The 20,303-nt window shown below is 38.6% G+C and overlaps 1 protein-coding gene and 1 long non-coding RNA gene across 2 annotated transcripts in view; one reads left to right on the forward strand and one right to left on the reverse strand.

Moving 5' to 3' along the window:
* HCN1 (hyperpolarization activated cyclic nucleotide gated potassium channel 1) overlaps positions 1–20,303 on the reverse strand; it is a gene marked incomplete at its 3' end in the record, with an annotated part of 302,392 nt that overhangs the window by 231,713 nt on the left and 50,376 nt on the right. The window lies entirely within an intron of this gene.
* LOC106726889 lies at positions 2,910–8,953 on the forward strand. Its single transcript, XR_001363015.1, has 3 exons — positions 2,910–2,921; positions 3,688–3,690; positions 8,882–8,953. It is a non-coding gene; the product is annotated as an uncharacterized LOC106726889 (long non-coding RNA).

A 20,303-nucleotide genomic window follows, 5' to 3' on the forward strand; every position in this document is an offset into this window, starting at 1 on the left:
GGGGTGCAGCCTCAGGTCCCCTGGCCCTGGCCCCGGGGCGGGGGATGCGGCTTCAGGTCCACCAGCCCAGCCTCAGGTCCCCCTGCCATGGTGCGAGGGCACAAGGGTGTGGTGACCATTTGCATATTAGCTCTTTATTATATAGGATAGTGGAAAACTAGGAAACCATGTTAAATAATGGATACAGAGTTAGCAGTTCATATTATTCTAAGTATAGAGACTATGCCCAAGGGAATAAAAACTTAAGACAAATAATGATAAATACTGATATGTATTAATTTGGCTCCCATGTGCTAGATTCTATGCTTAAAGACATTCCTTCCTTTATTCCTCACATTAATCCTATGAGTTAATCCTATGAGTAAGATTTCATTGTTTTCATTGATGAGACTCTTTTTCAGATGTTTAAAGCACATTTTCAAAGTGGTACATTCAATAATGTTGGAACTCTGCCACAAAATTCAAGTCTTTTACATTAATAACACCATGATCTTTACTTTACACTAAATATCCAGGACAGGGAAAGGGAGAAGTTGATGAAAAGGCATCCTATGGCTCCTCCAATCAGTTCAAAGGAACTGGTTGTTAAAATATATCAGCTAGCTCCATTTTTCCTTCACCTTTTCACCAAAATAGAGTAACTCTATCATCATAAACACATAACAGCCATTCTTCCAATATGCAAAAACCTGAAAATGCCACTGACTGATCAGTCACCCAATATGTCCTACATACCCTGGCGGTTACCCTAATCTTGAAGTTGTCTGCGATGAAGACACCACCATGAAAAGCTGGAATCAGATATAATGGCAAAGCTTTTGATAGGAGCTAAATGTGGGACTAGGAATAAGAAAAATATTTGTCAATGTCTAAACAAAATTTTGAAAAACAGAAAAAATGTATATTCACACGTAGTAAGAGGTGCCATATAAGTTAAGAGAATGTAAACTATTAAATTCAGGTCAAAGCAACTTTTAATTTTTTGTACCTATTTTATAAAAATGTATTACTTAGGAAAAGTTAAATAACCACTGCCCATTTCTGTATTAGTTAGGGTGATGCTAACAGTTGTGACCACGGAATCTGAACTCTTGGGTTTCTAACAATACAGAAGGAGTCCCGTTCATTTCAAGCCCAAGGGTGTCCCCTCATTAACAAGTGCCGCTGCTCCAAGTAGGAATTCCGGGACTCAGGCTCTTCCCAGCTAGTGGTTCCATGATCTCCAACAAGCATTTACCATGTCTCTAGCCTGAGAAAGGAAAGCAGAATGGAAGGGAATGTGTGGGAAAGTGTAAAAATGAAGCTCATTCCTTTCACTCCCACCCTATTGGTGACAACTCGGTCCTGTGCTTCATGCCCCACTCTTTAGGTAGAACGGACAAAAAGGCACTGTGAGCCCTGGGAGAAACTCCCACAAACTCTGCCATGGGCTCAATGTGCTCATTTGTGAAATTGAGAAGAAAACCTACTTGGTAGTGTTTTGTGAAGGTTAATTGAGAAGAATGCATGTAATACTCTTAGAAGTGTTTCCACATTGCAAATACTCACTACGGAATAACCAGTGTTCTTTGTCGCACTAACACACCATCTTAGCAGCAAACATGATGAGTTTCTAGGAATATAAATTTAATTCAAGAAAGGACATTCTGAGAAGACTGTAATTGCCCCCTCTCCCCAGCCTGCTCCACAGTCTGCTCATCCATTCACTACAAAATATGTCACAGACCTACTCCCCCACAGAGGCTGTGCTGGGCTTGGGCGAGGCACGCAGGGCAGGTCTGGTGCTTCTTCAGGGACTCAGTCTACTAGAGCAGGCAGAGCACAGATGGAAGCTATGACACAGTCATCTAAGAAAGATGGAAAAGAAAACAGGGAATGCAGACTTCTTGGCATGTTACAAATATTCAGTGTCGTGAGTGCATGTAGCCATGGCTGCAATAAAATCAGCAAGAAATGCCACTGCCTAATCAGTCACCAAATATGCCCTACATACCCCGTGGTTACTGACTGGAAGGGTGAGCTGATGGAGGGTCCACCTGAAATGACTGGTTGTGGTCTTGCTGTGAAGATACATAAAAAGGAGAAGGGTCCTTTCATAGGGTGTGTGAAGAGGGCGCCTTCCACACACTGAATTTGAAGTGCCAGGCAGATGTTCAAGTAGAAGAATTCAGCAAGAGGTTGAGCGTATAAGTCTGAAACTCAGAAGTGCGTTAGGGTGCAATCCAAAGGTCATTATTATTTAGGTAGTTGTGAAATCTTATTTCTTGCTGATATTTGCTTTAAAAATTGTGTGCACATTTAATTGGCAGAAAAATTGGTAGAACAGCAGGGACTCTATAATCGGTCATATAAAAGTCTTCAAGGGACAGAAATAACGAGAAGTGGAAAGCAAGCCTCTTCAGAAGTGTTTCCACCCAGAGACACTAACCTAGATTGAAACTGCTCCTGTTGTCTATCTCAGAGGGCCTCGGAGCAATGACACCTTGGGAGCAGTACGCATATCAGGTGCATAGATCTTAATCTCTATCATTCCAATAAGAACAGCTAGGGCTCCCTGAAGAAATTGCAGATTCAATGGCTACAGAGGGAAAATATAAGATGAATCTGGAGCACCACGTAATGCCAGAAAGTGATGCCAGGGGGAATGTTAGGGACATGTCAAAAGGACACAGGAGCCAACCTAAAAGAGTTGTCTATCGTTGGAAAAAGCTGAGCAACAAAATAAGTAACAATAGTATTGGATTGAAGCCCAAAGGATAGAATAAATATTCCTGAGTCCATACTGATGTAGAAAAATGGTTAAATAAGTGACTAATAAAAGAAGAGACAGATTTTCATTACAGAGTAATTTCAAATAAAAAATCAGGAAGAAATAAGAGAACTCTCCGTTAGAATACTACAGTAATAGTTGTTTCAGCCAAGTTCACTTGAACTGGTAAAATGAGTGAACCAAACTCTAAGGGTAAACAGGATAGTCATATAGCCTATATTGCTCCTCAAAAATACTTAATTAATGTGATGATTTGAATTCATGTCCAAAGATTTTTTAATTGTTTATGTTTCTATTGATTTTAGAGAGAGAAGAAGAGAGACGGGCAAATAGAAACATTGATGAGAGAGGAATATCAACCAGCTGCCTCCTGCAGACCTACTGGGGATTGAGCCCACAATGTGGGGCATGTGCCCTGATTGGGAAATGAACCAGCAACCCCTTGTTGTATGGGGCAAACTCAACCAACTGAATCACACTGGCCAAAGATTTTCTGATACTCCTCCCTTCAGGTGGTAGAGATGAATTTCCTTCCCCTTCAGTGTAGATGGTACTTAATGATTTGCTTCTACTAAACAGAGTATGAAAAAAGGAAAAATTTACAGTGGAGAAACTCTGGCAAATACCACCTTAATCAAGTGATCAAGGTCAAGGTCACCCAGGGTAAGTCATGTTGATGTCATGTACCCCAATAAGATGTAATGAAAAGAATACTTCACTTCAGCCATAATCCAAGTCTAATCATGAGAAAGCTTCAGAAAAATAATTTTATAAAATGCCTGACCAGGACTCCTCAAAGTGTCCTTGTCATGAGAAAATTACAGGACAGTTCATGTCACTAAGGAAATGATGACTAACTGTGGTGTCCTGGGGTGCTAGAATATGAAAAGGACATGAAAAACTGGTGAAATGTAAAGGAAGTCTGGTGGTTAATGGTATTGTACCAGTGTACCAGAAAGTAAAGCTAGTTTCTTGCTTTTGAAAAGGGAACCATATGTTCTGCAAAATGTTAATATTAGGGGAATCTGGGTGAAAGGTATATCTACTGTCTACTAGGAGGAATGCTATCTACTATATTTACAACTCTTCTGTAGATTGAACATTATTTCAAAATTTAAAAAAATACCAGATTGGTATGAGAAGACAACTAAACTACAGAGAGCATTAAGGGACTAACGGATGTGAGAATAGCAAATCTGCATGACTATTACACCAGTCAGTTCTCCACTGTGTACATCACATTTTGCCATCAAAAGAGGGACAGGCTCAGAAACGAATTCACACACAAGATGATTGAGCAAATTTTATGCCCAACCTTCACATATGATCATAGTGACAGAAAACTCATTACATTCAAATGTTCTCCCCTAACACTGGGACCCTTATAGTTTCTCTACCTGACACCTCTACAGAGCCTCAAATAAAGCAAATGAAGGCAGTTCCATGATCTATACTTTCATTCATTCAACCTATGATTTATTGAGCATATATTATGTGCCAAGCTTTATTCTAGGTGACTAGAACACACTGATGTTTCAAGTTGAAATAGATAACAGAGACCACCTAATCCAACCCCTGATGATTAAGATGAGGAAACTGTCTCAGAGATCAAATGATTTAAGCAAAGTCACATAGCAAGGTAACGACAGAAGTAGACTGGAAATCAGGCTCTTTTTCAGCAACTTTCTTCTCAACACACACAGTGCTTCTGGCCTGAGGAGAAACACTGAGAAAGGTATTAAAGGTGTTTGTTCCCTTTGTACTTAGGAAAAAAATTCCCCAACCTTTAAGAGTGATTTGAGATCATGATGATTATTTATTTAAAGAGCTCTTATTTCTAGCAACCTTTATTCCAGGAACTTGAAACTCACACTGTTTAATCATCAGAAAACCCTTGTTAGATAAATCGCATAATTGTTCTACTTCTTTTTTCCCCCAGAAGGAGAAACTCAGGTTTCGAAAGGTTAAATGTTTTCCTGAGCTCATTTAATGAGATAGTGACAAAGCTGAAAATAGAAGTCCCTGATTCCTCCTGTTTGCCTTATTTCACCTCATGTATCACACTGAATTGATTTTTGTTTTTCTGTAGTGCTCTCACTAGCAGAGAGAAGTGTTCTGTATCCTGTGAGGCGTGGGCAATGTGGAAGCATGGAGAATTATTATGTTCTTAATGCAACTTACAACAGGCACAGCATCAACATTTTTCCTAAAGGACATTTTTACTGATTTCCTCTGATGATCAGGTTTCTTAGTGTCTCTGAACCTGAGTTTCCCCACCTGTAACAGAAAGGAATAATACCTGCCTTTGTAGTTATTGTGTGGATTACTTGATATAATCAAATAATGGACTTGCTAGCAAAATATCTGTATATACTAATTAGTTTTTCCTCTATTTCCCTATGAGTTTTAGATTTATATATAAAATTTAAAATATGAGATAACTGAGCAAGAGTCATGTGCCGAACTAGGTAAATATGAATACAATAAAGGAAGAAATTAAATATTTGTTAAATGGAGTTTTCTGGAAACATTTTGAATATCATATAAGAGCAGATGCTGTGCCCATCAAATATAATGTTTCAAACAATCTGAATCTTTGATTTGATCTACACCGATCAAAACATATCATCTGGGACAATATAAGTGGAATTTTTCCAACCAGATTAACCTAACAGAAATATTTGAACATTAATATTTGAATAAACTGAGCAGAAAAAATGTTTATTTTACTAACATATAATTCACTAATTAGGACTAATTTTAGAATACCAATAAGGTATATTAAAATCAATTAAAATACATAGAACAAAGTATTTTAGAAAATTTACATATGTGATAATTTCATATTTTTCATAACATTCAGCCAGAGATTTCCTTCCATATGGTAAGAATTATAAGCCATTTGCTTCAATAGGTTAATCATCCCCCCTTTCAACTTTTAAACAATGAATTTATTTGAAAATCTAGTTTTTCATGAACAATAGAGGGGAAATTAAAATGAATTCGCATTAATTTCAAAGCTTCCAATTTTTAGTTGTTTTTTATTTCAAACCATAGTCCTTTGAAAAAAAAAAGATTGTGTGATTAAATTTTAAATTTATATAAAATTGCTAAAAAGAAAGAAAATAATTAAGCAGCTCATAAACACCATGTAAAAGGGAACTTTTAAAAAATATATTTTTCACTGATTACTATGGGTCAGCCTGTGATGGGATGGTCCTAATTGATTAGTTGCCATGATGAAAGGTAAAACACACTAATCATATTTCTCTTCAGAATTCATGATTGAAATCACAATTGTATCCATATGCAGGCACTCATCTGTGCCTAATTTTAAAAAATGCACCTGTAGCAGAATTTTTTCTGCAAAAGGACAGAGCCAGCTGGAGAGACAATTAAGCCTGATTGGATGATTCAGCAATAAAAATAGGAAGTTAGCTGTATGAAAAAGCATGAGCTACAAAGAACTAGAATGTCAGGACAGGGCTCCTTGAAAGAAAGACTAAGAAAGTGAAAATAAGTCCAAACAGTCTCTTCAATAAATGGTGTCAGGAAAATTGGACAGATACATGCAAAAAAATAAAACTGCACCACCAACATACACTCAAACTTTAATGTAAGTCACAAAATCATACAAGAAAACATAGGCAGTAAAATCTCGGACACCTTTCATAGCCATATTTTTGCTGATCCATCTCACAGGACAAGGAGAACAAAGGAGAAAGTAAACAAATGGGACATTAAACAAAACAGCTTCTGCACAGCAAAAGAAACCATCAACAAAATGAAAAGGGAACCCACTGTATGGGAGAACATCTTCTCCAATGATACATCTGATAAGGGGTTAATTTCCAAAAATATGTAAAGAACTTATAGTACTCAATCCAATTTAAAATGGGAAAGGGAGCCCTAATCGGTTTGGCGCAGTGGATAGAGCGTCGACCTGCGGACTGAAGGGGGCAAGGGATGCCCTGGCCCATGTTGCTCAGTGGATAGAGATTGGCTTGCAGAGTGAAGATCCTGGGTGTGATTACAGTCAAGGGCATATGCCTGGGTTGTGGGCTTGGTCCCCAATAGGGAGCATGCAGGAGGCAACCAATCAATGATTATCTCTCATCATTGATGTTTCTATCTCTCTCTCCCTCTCCCTTCCTCTATGAAATCAATAATATTTATTTATATATATATATATGCAAATGACCTGAATGAACACTTCTCCAAAGAGAACATATAGATGGCCAAAAGACATATGAATAAATGCTCAATGTCACTAATCATCAGAGAAATGCAAATTAAAACTACAATAAGGTATCACCTCACCTGCCAGAATGGTTATCATTAATAAATCAGCAAGTACTGGTGAGGATGTGGAGAAAAGGGAACCCTAATATATTGCTGGTAGGAATGCAAATTGGTGCAGCACTGTGGAAAACAGTATGGTATTTCCTCAAAACATTAAAAATGGAACTGCCTTTTGTCCCAGAAATCCAATTTCTGGGAATATATCCTAAGAATCCATCCAAAAACACCAATCAGAAAGAATATGTGCACTCCTATGTTCACAGCAGCATTATTTACAATTGCCAAGATCTGGACACAGCCCAAATTCCCATCAGTATATGAGTGGATAAAAAACTGTGATATATTTATATGATGGAATACTACATGGCTGTAAAAAAGAAGGAACTCTTACCCTTTTTGACAGCATGGATGGACCTAGAGATTATTATGCTAAGTGAAATAAGTTCATCAGAGAAAGACAGTATCACATAATCTCACTCATATGTGGAATCTAATGAACAAAATAAACTGAAGAACAAAATAGAACCAGAGACATAGATACATGGAACAGACTGACAGGTGTAAGAGGGGAGGGGGCGGGGAAAAGGGTCGCTGGTTAAAAGAAGGTGAGGGAATTAGCCAAAGAACATATATGCGTGGCCGATGGACACAGACAACAGTGTGGTAACAGCCAAGGAAGCGGGGTGGCTAGGTGGAGGTAGGGAAATGGGGGATATCTCTAGTAGTGTCAACAATACAAAAAAGAAAGAAGTCCATTAACACAAACAAGAAGTTGAACTTTTCAGTTAATGGTAAACTGATTCCTGAAAAAGAAAGAGCAGACCACAGAACATTGCATATGAGATTACACAGTTCTCAATATCTGCTATGCTTTCATAGGTAGTCAATAGAACAATAATAATACCAGAGCATTATCAAGGGTCACCTAAGCCTTCCTTCAGTCAGTTGATAACACTGGCTCCCTCCTGCTCCTTCTGGGGATAAACATCTAGTCTTTTTGTAGGAATATACTCCCCTCCTCTTCTTCTTGCTAACCTTTCCTCATCACTCAAAACTCCATTCATATCATGATTACACCTATCCAGGGAAGACTTACTTCATCCTTCAGATTGGATCAGTTTCCTCTCATAAATATATACTTTTAAAATGATGTTTCCTCCTTTACAGTACATAGCCCAAGACTGTATTTGCTTAATTTTAATATTTTAACCTGTATTTCTTATGCTACTTTAAGATCCACCCTCTCGCAATCCAGGACCCCTCAGGGAATGTCAGAGACCCAGTTTTGGCCCAATCCCCACAGGCCAGGCCAAGGGACCCCACTGGTGCATGAATTCATGCACCGGGCCTCTAGTATATAATATATGAAATTGTGATGAGTGCTATGAAGAAAAAATAAAACAGCAGGGTGGATAGATAACACTGGGGAGAAGTTCACTGTTTTATAGGGTAGTCATGGAAGATCTCACCCACAATTGACCTTTGAGTAGGGTTCTGAAAGACGTGACAGATGAGAGAATATCTGTTGAAAACACATTCCAGATAAAGGGAAAGGGTTGGTGCAAAAGTCATGAGTCAAGGGCATTATTAGCAAATTTCTTGGTACAGCAAAGAGACAGTGTGCTAGAGGGAAATAAACAGGCAGTGTGATAGAGGACAAGAATATAGAGGGAACTGGGGAGTCAGATATGTAGGACATGATGGGCCTTTTCATGGGATTGGGAGCCATTGGAAGGTTTGGAGCCATGAAGTGACCTTATCTGACTTAGATTTTCAAAGGAATGCTCTGGCAGCTACATAAAAAATAAGCCCAAAGTGATACTGTTGTAATGAACCTATTTATTAATAACTGGAAAGGAGCAAAGGGAAAACCAAATATTATAGGCACGCCCAGTAACACAATGGACTAACGGACTACAACTAGCCTGATGCTAAACCAAACCCAGCTCCACTATGGAACAGAAACTTTGGATACTGGCTTTGCTTTTAGGTCAGCTGAGTCTCCCGCTGCATATCTTCCAGGTCTAGAATAAGGGAAATGGGACTTTGGAAACCCAAGGATGTAGTTCCATGCAATTAAAAATCACTCATCCTCCCATGCGAGTCTCAGAAAATTCTTTTTCTCGAGATATCATAAGACCCGACCCCCAGCATTCAGTGGGGAAAGGGATACCCCCCTCCCACTAGCATTGGAGAAGTCCCATCCACATATTTCTCCAATAACAAAAGGGTGCAAGGGTAGAAGTAAATCACTCAGGAGGTGTTACAATAACCCAGGTGGGATGCCAGTAGCTTGAAACAGATGGTAAAGGTGGAACTAATTAGAAGTGGTCAGGTCCCAGATTTATTTTAAAATTGAGCCAATGGATTGGATACAGGCAGTGTGGGAAAGAATAATCAAGTAAGCAATGAGCTGGGACTGCAGGGAAGGGCTGTAATTGACTTTTGGAAAGGGAAAAGTCACACTAGCATGAGCTACAGGGGAAGTGCCCTCACGGGAGAACTAGCTTTAGTTTAAGAAAAAAAAAAGTGAATGAAATATTTAACGAAGAATTGGAGGTCAGCTGCATTTCCTTGATAAGACCTTTAGGAACCAGTGTGGGGGGAGGGGAAGGAGAGGGGCAGGAGAGGAAGTCAGAATAGTGGGTGTATGGAACCATATGGGATGGGAAGCACGTGGCAGTCTGAGTCTTCCTGCCTTTGCAGAGAGGCAAGTGGGCCGTGGGCACACTGTGGGATGATGTCTCGGGGCCACTGGTGATGAGTCTGTGAGTCAGCACTGCAGGAAGTAGGCCACTTCCTGCCAGGAGCCCCTGCTGCTCCCAGATGATGGAAATGCACATGCTCTCTCTACCAACATGCTGCACCCTTGGTTTTCGTCCTGGCGATGCTTGATCTATTTGAGGTACTGGGTTACATGTCAGCATTAGAGAAGCACCTACCTGCATGTACGATTAGTGAGCATTTACCTTCTCCACAGCAAGTACGAATATAAGGTAACTCACCCCATTTCCCCCAGGCTTGTCTTACGCCCATGTTTTCACAACACCTCACACCACTACCCTCTGTGCACACTGTGCCTGCCCATATTATAGGGCTGTGTGTGTTTAACTCATGAGGCTCTGTAATTAATCAGATATGAGATGGGAAAATAAACAGAGCTGGAGTTAAAAATTTTACCTCTAAAATCAGAGAATGCAAACACTCAGCTTGGAAGCAGAAAAAGTTCTTTAAAGAGCTAAAATTACAGATTTTTGGAAGTATAAAAGGGTATGGAAAAGAATATGGGAAAACATATCAATAATAGGTCCATAAAATATATCAATACAAGGCAAAGAAAATAAAATTGCAAAATTACATTGAGCTAAGTTTTGGGTACTTTGTGAAATGTATTACTTTACTACAAACACCTAAACATGATAGAGAAATATTTCCATACATGACTAGGCCACTATTGTGATTCACCTGTATAATTAATTGTCTGTCTGGCCTTGTACACATACAAGGCATATTTACAACAAAAAGAAGAAAAGTTGGAATGATACAGGCAAGATTTTTGTATGTATGATTCATACAATTCTTTCTATGTGCCGGGCCTTGTATTCAGGCCCTGTCCTGGGCTCTTTATAAATATAACTCATCCAATATTTGTAACATTCCCCAGATGGGATGACAGTAGCTTGGGAGGGCTGTAATTGACTTTTGGAAAGGAATAACCCTTTTGGAAAGGAATAATGTACCCCTATTATAGAGACAGAGAAATGGAGGCTTCACAAGGTTACAGAGCTCAAAAGAAGAAGAAACAAAATTTCAACCCGATCCTGGGTACATCACACTGTTGTCCCTTACCAATTTTATGATAACTGTGAACAAATATTCATGTCAATGGCAAATAAATATCTAATAACACTTCTTTGTTGAAAGTAATTGCATGACTATCTAGAAGACCAACAGTTCTGAATATTGATGCAGAAATTACTGAACTACCACAATCAGCAGCGGCTGCTCCCAGAAAACCTCCTTCAACAATCACGACTGAGTGCTCATCCTGTGTCAGGTCCTATTTAAGCCCTGGGAATTCCATACGCACATTTGTATGTATGATTCATACAATTCCTTCTATGTGCCGGGCCTTGTATTCAGGCCCTGTCCTGGGCTCTTTATAAATATAACTCATCCAATATTTATAACATTCCCCAGAGTTATCTATTACCCCTATTAAAGAGACAGAGAAATGGTGGCTTCACAAGGTTACAGAGCTCAAAAGAAGCAGAAACAAAATTTCAACCCTATCCTGGGTACATCACACTGTTGTCCCTTACCAATTTTATGATAACTGTGAACAAATATTCATGTCAATGGCAAATAAATATCTAATAACACTTCTTTGTTGAAAGTAATTGCATGACTATCTAGAAGACCAACAGTTCTGAATATTGATGCAGAAATTACTGAACTACCACAATCAGCAGCGGCTGCTCCCAGAAAACCTCCTTCAACAATCACGACTGAGTGCTCATCCTGTGTCAGGTCCTATTTAAGCCCTGGGAATTCCATACGCACACAGAGGGTGGGTGTCCTGCTATAGACACAGAGCAACAAACCACAAAGCATATAAGTAAAACCACTCCGAAAGCCAAGAAGGAAAGGCCCATCCTAGTGAGAAGGTGAGTGCAAAGGGGTGTAAGTAACTTCAGCTAAAGGTGTGCAGGAAGTTCCTCTCCGAGAAGGGAGCACCTCAGCAAAATTTGGGGAGACCAAGAACACAAGCGACGCACAACTTCCTAAGGGGGGCCCACACTTCGAAGAACAGAAGTAAATCTAAGGAAGCCAGTGGATAGTCTGCGAAGAGGGACAGTTGCACAAGCTGAGTGTGGGGGGTTGCACGGGGCCCAGATCGGGCAGGGTCCTGGTGGTCATGCTAACGCATTTGGATGTGACTATAACTTATTGGAAGGTTTTAATCAGAGGATTCAGAGGAGGCTAGGTCCAATTTGGAAAAGAAAGGTAAAATAACATCACAGGAAAGATCAGATCAATCGATAGATAGATAGATAGATAGATATAATATTTATGTAGATGATCATTTGCCTACATATATATGTATATATATATGTAGAAAGAATATATGTGTAGATAATCATTTTCCTACACTTCTATGCCAAATATATTTCTCAAAGTCAGGTGCTTAAGAGCTGGTGCTGAGTAAGACGACTGTGCCTTCAGGCAGGAAGGAACACGGTTCTGTGATTCTGATTTCATCTTGTTCCTCCTCTAGATGACAGCTTTCTTTTGGTAGCTGACACTGAAATGCAGAGCCTGCACAATCAGCCTCTATCATGCCACGTCACTGGAAGGCTTCACATCCGAACAGCAGGGCTGGCTCCTCTCACCGAGTGACATGTGTCATTTCTCTCCCAGAATAACCAAGGAATGTAGGCATGTGACCAGGTGCATCATGAAATATGGACACATCATTCATCCTCTTGATTGGCTTGAAGCTGAGCCATCCCTCCAAGTGCTGCTCTGTGGACTGGGCACAGGCATGGGGAGTTAGTTTTTCACTGATCTTGCGAAGCAAGAGTTTATCATCAACTGTGCTTCCTCCATTTCCAGTGTGACACAAAATTGTACTAATAGTAGATGGTAGAATTTTGTGGTGTCCAAATAAAGAGCTAACTTATCTACCTTATATCACACATGTGCTTTAAGAAGAAAATAAATTTATTGTCTATGAAATAAAATCTAGAAACCGCTGATTGAGGGCACAGAGTCAAGAAAAGATCCAGCCTACCATGTGTGTTTTTATCGAATCATGTTTACCTTTAGGTAAAACGGGCTTGATGGCATCAAACTTACATTTACTTTGAGTGACAGGAGAGGCAATTAGGTTACTGGTTGCCATTATCCATAAGTTTGGGTGGCAGAGTAATGTCATACCATAATCCTAAATATGGTATTTCTTAAGAGTCATCATTCTGTGGTTTCATAAGCCATTGACAAAGTATTAGTAATATTCTCAGTGTATTTGTGAGATGGTAGATACTGTTTAAATATACCACATTTTGTTTATGGAACCTATGTAAGCTAGAGACAAAATGAATAACATATGGACAGCCACCAGAATACAAAACTGGCAAACGAGCAGCTTCGTGGACACTTCAGTCTATAAAAAGCACCAGAACATCTTTAGCATAAATATGCAATAAAATGCCAGTCAACTTGTGTTTCCAAACTTGGTACTTTATATTTCCCTGGATGAAATAAATGTTGGCCCTATAATGTCAAGGTAGAGAATACTGGGAGTGGAACTTCAAAACAACAAAAATTTTTTAAAAGTATCTGAAAAGTTAACGTCTTCCTAATGTCACTGAGCATTTTTAAAAAAAGTTGTTTTATTGATTTTTAGAGAAAGAGGAAGAGAGAGGGATAGAAACATTGATATGAGAGAGAAAGAAACATCACCTATCAGCTGCCTCCTGCACACCCCGCATTGGGAACTGAGTCTGCAACCTGGGAATCAAACTGGGACCACCTGGTTCATGGGCCAACACTCAACCACTGATCCAAACAAGCCAGGCTCACTGAGCATTTTTCATGACATATATGAACTCACAGATGATCAAAAGCCTTACTCATTGGGAAGAGAAAATTGAGGACTAGCCAATGACAAGCCTGGAGAAGCTATTTGAAATTACCCACCTAGACTAATTCTCTACAGAGATGAAGGAGCTAAGACCCAGAGGAAAGAAGTTAAAAATATTATCCAATCTAAAGACAGTTTCACTATGTGTTCAGAAAGATGAATACAGATTTAAGAGCTAGAGGCATTACAAGGAAAATGATAGTCACTGAATAAACATAATCATGGTGGAACCATTGTCAGTAGGATATGTTTTACAATTTCTCAAGGTTACTTAATGCTCATACTATTATTTATATTCCCTAATCATTTTTATTCTTGTTATGCTATAAAACTATTATATCGCCCTGGCCGATTTGGGTCAGTGGTTAGAGCATTGGCCCACAGACCGTATGGTTGAGGTTCGATTCCCAGTCAAGGACATGTACCTCAGTTACAGGCTCAATCTCCACCCCAGTTTGGGTTCCTGCAGGTCAAGGCCCATGTGGGAGGCAACCAATCGGTTTGTCTCTCTCATATAGATGTTTCTCTCTCTCTCTCTCTCCTTCCTCATTCCTTTCTACTCTCTAAAAAATTAATGGAAAAATATCCTCGGGAGAGGATAAAACACACACACACACACACACACACACACACACAACTCAATCTCCGCCGCAGTTTGGGTTCCTGCAAGTCAAGGCCCATGTGGGAGGCAACCAATCAGTTTGTCTCTCTCATATAGATGTTTCTCTCTCTCTCTCTCTCCTTCCTCATTCCTTTCTACTCTCTAAAAAATTAATGGAAAAATATCCTCGGGAGAGGATAAAACACACACACACACACACACACACACACACAACTATTATATCAAACAAAGTGCTTTGTGTGTCATAGTATATGCACAATACTGGGAGATTAAATATTGAGCACCTGATGCAGATTCAAGTATTTGAAGGAGGAAGACCGTGGCTGCAGTTTCCTTTGAAATGCAGAGAAGAAAAAATCTGATAGGTGATTAGATAGATAACTGTCAGCAAAGTTAGTAGAAAGTTAAAGAATCTAGGTGGTGGGTATATGTTTTCACTGTGACATTCTTTCAAGATTTCTACTTTTTACTTTTTTTAGAAAATTTTCATAATACTTGTTTGCAAAAAGTTAAACTCTTAAAAAGAGCTGCTATTCTAGAAGAAACTAAGACAGTTGTTAATGGATAAATCCATGTGGCTGCAGATGTGAAATGTCATATATCTTAACTCTTCAGATGGGTTCATCATTTGTTTCTACAAAGGGGCACCAAAAAGGGTAGTTATAGTTTAACCCAGGTCCATAAACACATTTTTTTCTGATTATTCCTTTTGTTTATTATACAACTTTAAAATATACTCACTACCCTCACTGAATACATTTTATCCTAAAGTATTTTTGTACTGGCAGAACCATTTGGTTGAGATTAGAACCACTTCTCCTCAGGATCAGAAGGATGGGGTTAAGAATTAGCTATAACTACATCTGTTCTTAAAATGCTTATTGATAGTAGAAATAAAAATATAGTAAAAAAAATCCTTTTAAAGTATCAGTTTTAAAATGGGGATGAGGACACATTTGTAACACCTTAGATCTCAAAGTGAAGGACATAAAAATAGATAAAGAAGGCCACTTCTTAAAATGGAATGAAAACAACAACAACTTTAGCCTGGACTGTCATACTACTTCATGTTCCTTCCTTCTAAAAGTAATCAGTGACAGGTAAATAAAATGCACTCTTATTCTACAACTAGGGGCCCAATGCACAAAATTCGCCCAATGCAAGAGTAGGCCTTCCTTCTCCCAGCTGCCAGCATGGCTTCCCTCTGGCACCTGGGACCTGGGCTTCCCTCGCAGGCCTGGCTTTGTCCAGAAGGTCATCCAGAAGGACGTCTGGTCTAATTAGCATATTAGGATTTTATTATTATAGATAATAAAATTGTTAGCTGTTTGAATTAATAAAATAGGCTCTAGGCCACTTGAATATGTTTGGTATTCTTAGGGAAAAGAGGCGTGACTTGTCATGGACCTCTTCCAGAGTGCCTGAGATGACAAACTGAACCCAGGTGTTACTTTGTATTGTGGCCGAGAATTATTTTTGGAACCCTTTGTCCACAAAAGGGGGAAGCCTTATGTTTGGCACACACATTGTCCACCTCGGGCGAACTGACTGCTGAAATTCATCCAAAGCTCTGGGGATCCCTTAAAATATACTCACTACCCTCACTGAATACATTTTATCCTAAAGTATTTTTGTACTGGCAGAACCATTTGGTTGAGATTAGAACCACTTCTCCTCAGGATCAGAACGATGGGGTTAAGAATTAGCTAGAACTACATCTGTTCTGAAAATTCTTATTGATAGTAGAAATAAAAATGTAGTAAAAAAAAATTCCTTTTAAAGTATCAGTTTTAAAATGGAATGAAAACAACAACAACTTTAGCCTGGAGGATGGGGTTAAGAATTAGCTATAACTACATCTGTTCTTAAAATGCTTATTGATAGTAGAAATAAAAATATAGTAAAAAAAATCCTTTTAAAGTATCAGTTTTAAAATGGGGATGAGGACACATTTGTAACACCTTAGATCTCAAAGTGAAGGACATAAAAATAGATAAAGAAGGCCACTTCTTAAAATGGAATGAAAACAACAACAACTTTAGCCTGGACTGTCATACTACTTCATGCTCCTTCCTTCTAAAAGTAATCAGTGACAGGTAAATAAAATGCACTCTTATTCTACAACTAGAGGCCCAATGCAAGAGTAGGCCTTCCTTCTCCCAGCTGCCAGCATGGCTTCCCTCTGGCACCTGGGACCTGGGCTTCCCTTGCAGCCCTGGCTTTGTCCAGGAGGTCATCCAGAAGGACATCTGGTCTAATTAGCACATTAGGCTTTTAGTATTATAGATAATAAAATTGTCAGCTGTTTGAATTAATAAAATAGGCTCTAGGCCACTTGAATATGTTTGGTATTCTTAGGGAAAAGAGGCGTGATTTGTCATGGACCTCTTCCAGAGTGCCTGAGATGACAAACTGAACCCAGGTGTTACTTTGTATTGTGGCTGAGATAAAATTGTTAGCTGTTTGAATTAATAAAATAGGCTCTAGGCCACTTGAATATGTTTGGTATTCTTAGGGAAAAGAGGCGTGACTTGTCATGGACCTCTTCCAGAGTGCCTGAGATGACAAACTGAACCCAGGTGTTACTTTGTATTGTGGCTGAGAATTATTTTTGGAACCCTTTGTCCACAAAAGGGGGAAGCCTTATGTTTGGCACACACATTGTCCACCTCGGGCGAACTGACTGCTGAAATTCATCCAAAGCTCTGGGGATCCCAGTGTAGAAGGCTGGACTAACACACTACAGTTGTTAAAATTTAAAGGGCTATAATTTAAGCCTCATCATGGCTGGTTAAGCACGCCACTGAGTAAGCAAGGTCACCTTAATGATCGTTACTTTTTCCATGAAGAAGCTTTCTATGATGCACACATTTATTCTGCTTGCCTGGTCCTTCTATACAGACCTACTGCAGAAAGCAAATGATGCCCTAGATCACAACTGTGCTCCACCCACACATAATGTAACTTTACCTTGCAAAAATTAGGATGACCTTGTTGTTTCAAATATACCATAACCTTCTCTGAAAAGAAAATCTATGAAATCTGCTTGTTGAAACAAGGCACACTATTCTGATTCTGCCCATAATGGAATAACAGGGACCAGGCTTCCCCTCCAGCTTTAAACCACCAGACAACCTGACAAACTGCACGAAACAATGGTTTTCAGATCTGGGTCCAGGGATCACAATAGAATAAACACTAGAGGAAGAGGACAAAGTAGGTGAGCCTTAACCATGCACCAGTTCCCTTCCTAGAGAGGACACAGGGCAGAGAAAGGGGATACAAAGAGAGCTCAGCAATCCCACAGAGCTGACAGTCAGTCTGAGAGTGAGTCTGAGAGTGCAGAAACAGGGAGGTCCCACTGACTGGGATTTGTATGGGAAAACACCAGCTGAAGGAGCCGCCCAGAGAGAAAGCTCAAAGGTCAGCAGAGGGATCCCTTGGAGTCTGGCTGAGTACTGATCTGCACAGGCTTGTGAAGTCACTACAAAGGCCAAGGAAAGAATCATCCAAAAAGAGTAGAAAAAAGAAAACACATGAAGGAATAATGCCGAGTATTTTCACAAGTTTCATCAAAACTATCACCTATAGAGCCAAAGCACTCGACAAACTTCAAGTAGAAGAAACATGGAGAAAACCACACTAAGGCACATAAAAAGCAAATTGTTAAAAAGCAATGATAAAGAGGAAATCTTAAAAGCAGCCAGAGAAAAAAGTCATATTATGTCCAGTGAACAAATAAAAGAATGACATCAGTCCTCCCATCCATCAGAAACAAGGTAGGCAGAGAACAATTCAGTGATATCTTCTTATCTAAATGAAGAGTGTCTTCTTGGAATTCTATATGCAGCAAATATACTTCTCAAAAATCAGAACACAATCCTGACAGCCAGGCCTACAAAAGCAGAGACAATTCATCAACAGCACACCAGCACTGTAAGATCTTGGGAGAGAAGGAAAATGATACCAGCTAGACATTTGGGTCTACACAAAGGAATGAAAAGCAATAGCAACAAGTTTAAAAATTTTTTTACCTCTCTCAAAAATATCTTAAAAGACAATTACCCATTGAAAGCAAAAAGAATCTTCATATATTTTGGCATTTATAACAAAATATAAATATAGGAATATATTTATAGTAATTTATATCATATAGTAGATTGTATGATAACAAAACAAATGCTGGCAAGGGGACATTGGAAATACAGTATTTCAAATTTATTATACTATATATGAAATGGTATAATAATATTTGAATGTAGACTTTGATAAGTTAAAGACGAATATGGTAAGCCTTAGAGCAAACATTGGAAAAAAATTTAGAAATGGTTACTAATTCAATAGTGGAGATAAAAGATTCGTAAAAAATACAAAATTAGTATAAAAGGAGGCATGAATATTGGAAAACAATAACAAAATACACATGGGATCAATAGAAAACAATATCAAGATGATAGATTTAAACCCAACTACAACAATTTAAATGGTTTAAATTAGTTTATCAGATTTGATAAACAAGCAAAAAGTAAGTTTCAACTATGTGGTGTCTACAAGATACACAAGTTGAAAATAAAGCATGGAAAAACTATACCATACAAATATTACCTAAGTAAAGGTCGAGTGGCAAAATTATTATTAGACATTGTCTATAGAGATGAAAAAAGGTCATCTTATGAGAACAATCTACCAAAAGATACAAAAATCCTAACCATGGCAAAGTACACATAGTAAAAACCAAAAGAACTGAAAGGAGGAATGGACAAATCCAAAATTATTGGATTGGGTATTTTAACATCCCTAGCTCAAGAAGTGTTAGAACAAGACAACTTGATAACATTGTTACTTGTCCTGACAACTATAAAGCACTACAAACAATAGCAGCAGAAAACACATTTTTTGAGTGCATATAGAACACTCACTAATATGGACCTACTATGGGACATTAAACAAGTTTAAATAAATTGGAACAAAGCACAGATTTAAAAAATAATTCAAGTTATAATAGTAGTAGTATTTACCCAAAATTGTATTTGATGTTTAAGTACTTTCAAAGTCTAAATTGTTTGAAAAATGAAGTCCAAATAAAAGTAATACATTTTAAGGAAAATAGATATATAATGTCAGGCTTAACCACTGATTGTTTAATGCTTGCATTTCAAGTGTTCTCAAAATTTAAAGCATAATTAGTTTTCCTTGTAAAATAATTATCCTAATTATATCATACAGGGGTTGGCAAAAGTAACTTTATACTTGTGAGTACATGAAACACAGAGTTTATTCTTGCTTTATTAAATTATTGTATTATTTCCATACAAACAACTGTAAACCTATATCTGCTCATCCCCTTTAAATTCATAACACTTATTGTTCTCTATTTGATTGGGCAAAGGTCTATACATTAGCATTGTAATTCATTTAGAGTGGAGGATAGAAAATTAAATTATGCAAATATCCATCCACATTAAACTCACCTAAATCTGATGTTTGCGGGCTTGGAAATTGGTACATCCATAAATAGAATAATCTAAATTCCTATTAAGTATGAGCTCACTTAGAAAAACTAAATAAGATAAAGACTGCTTTATAATTGATGCATGGAGAAGCATCTCGGAGGTAGCCACCCAGGGCAGTGCCAGGTCTCTCTCATGCCCAAAGGCATGCCCATCAGCTCGCTAAGCACTTTGTGAGCTTAGGAGGGATGCCATGTGGCAGCACCACTATAGTTTGACCGAAACTATCCATGAGAGAAAAAAACAATGAGATAACAAGCAGGTCCGTGATTTTTTTTGAATAGATTCAAGTTTAATGCAAGTTAGTGACAGGCCAACTGAGTGACTGAGTCCAGATACACCTGCCTCCATCTCTCAACTATTCCCACTCCTGAAATAGGGCTATTAAGCAAATGGCTCCAGTTCTTTGCCTCCTAGGAACAGGGTGGGATTGCTCTTCTTGATTTCTTGTGG

Source organism: Myotis brandtii, unplaced genomic scaffold, assembly GCF_000412655.1.
Source record: "Myotis brandtii unplaced genomic scaffold, ASM41265v1 scaffold328, whole genome shotgun sequence".
In the NCBI taxonomy this organism is placed as follows: domain Eukaryota; kingdom Metazoa; phylum Chordata; class Mammalia; order Chiroptera; family Vespertilionidae; genus Myotis; species Myotis brandtii.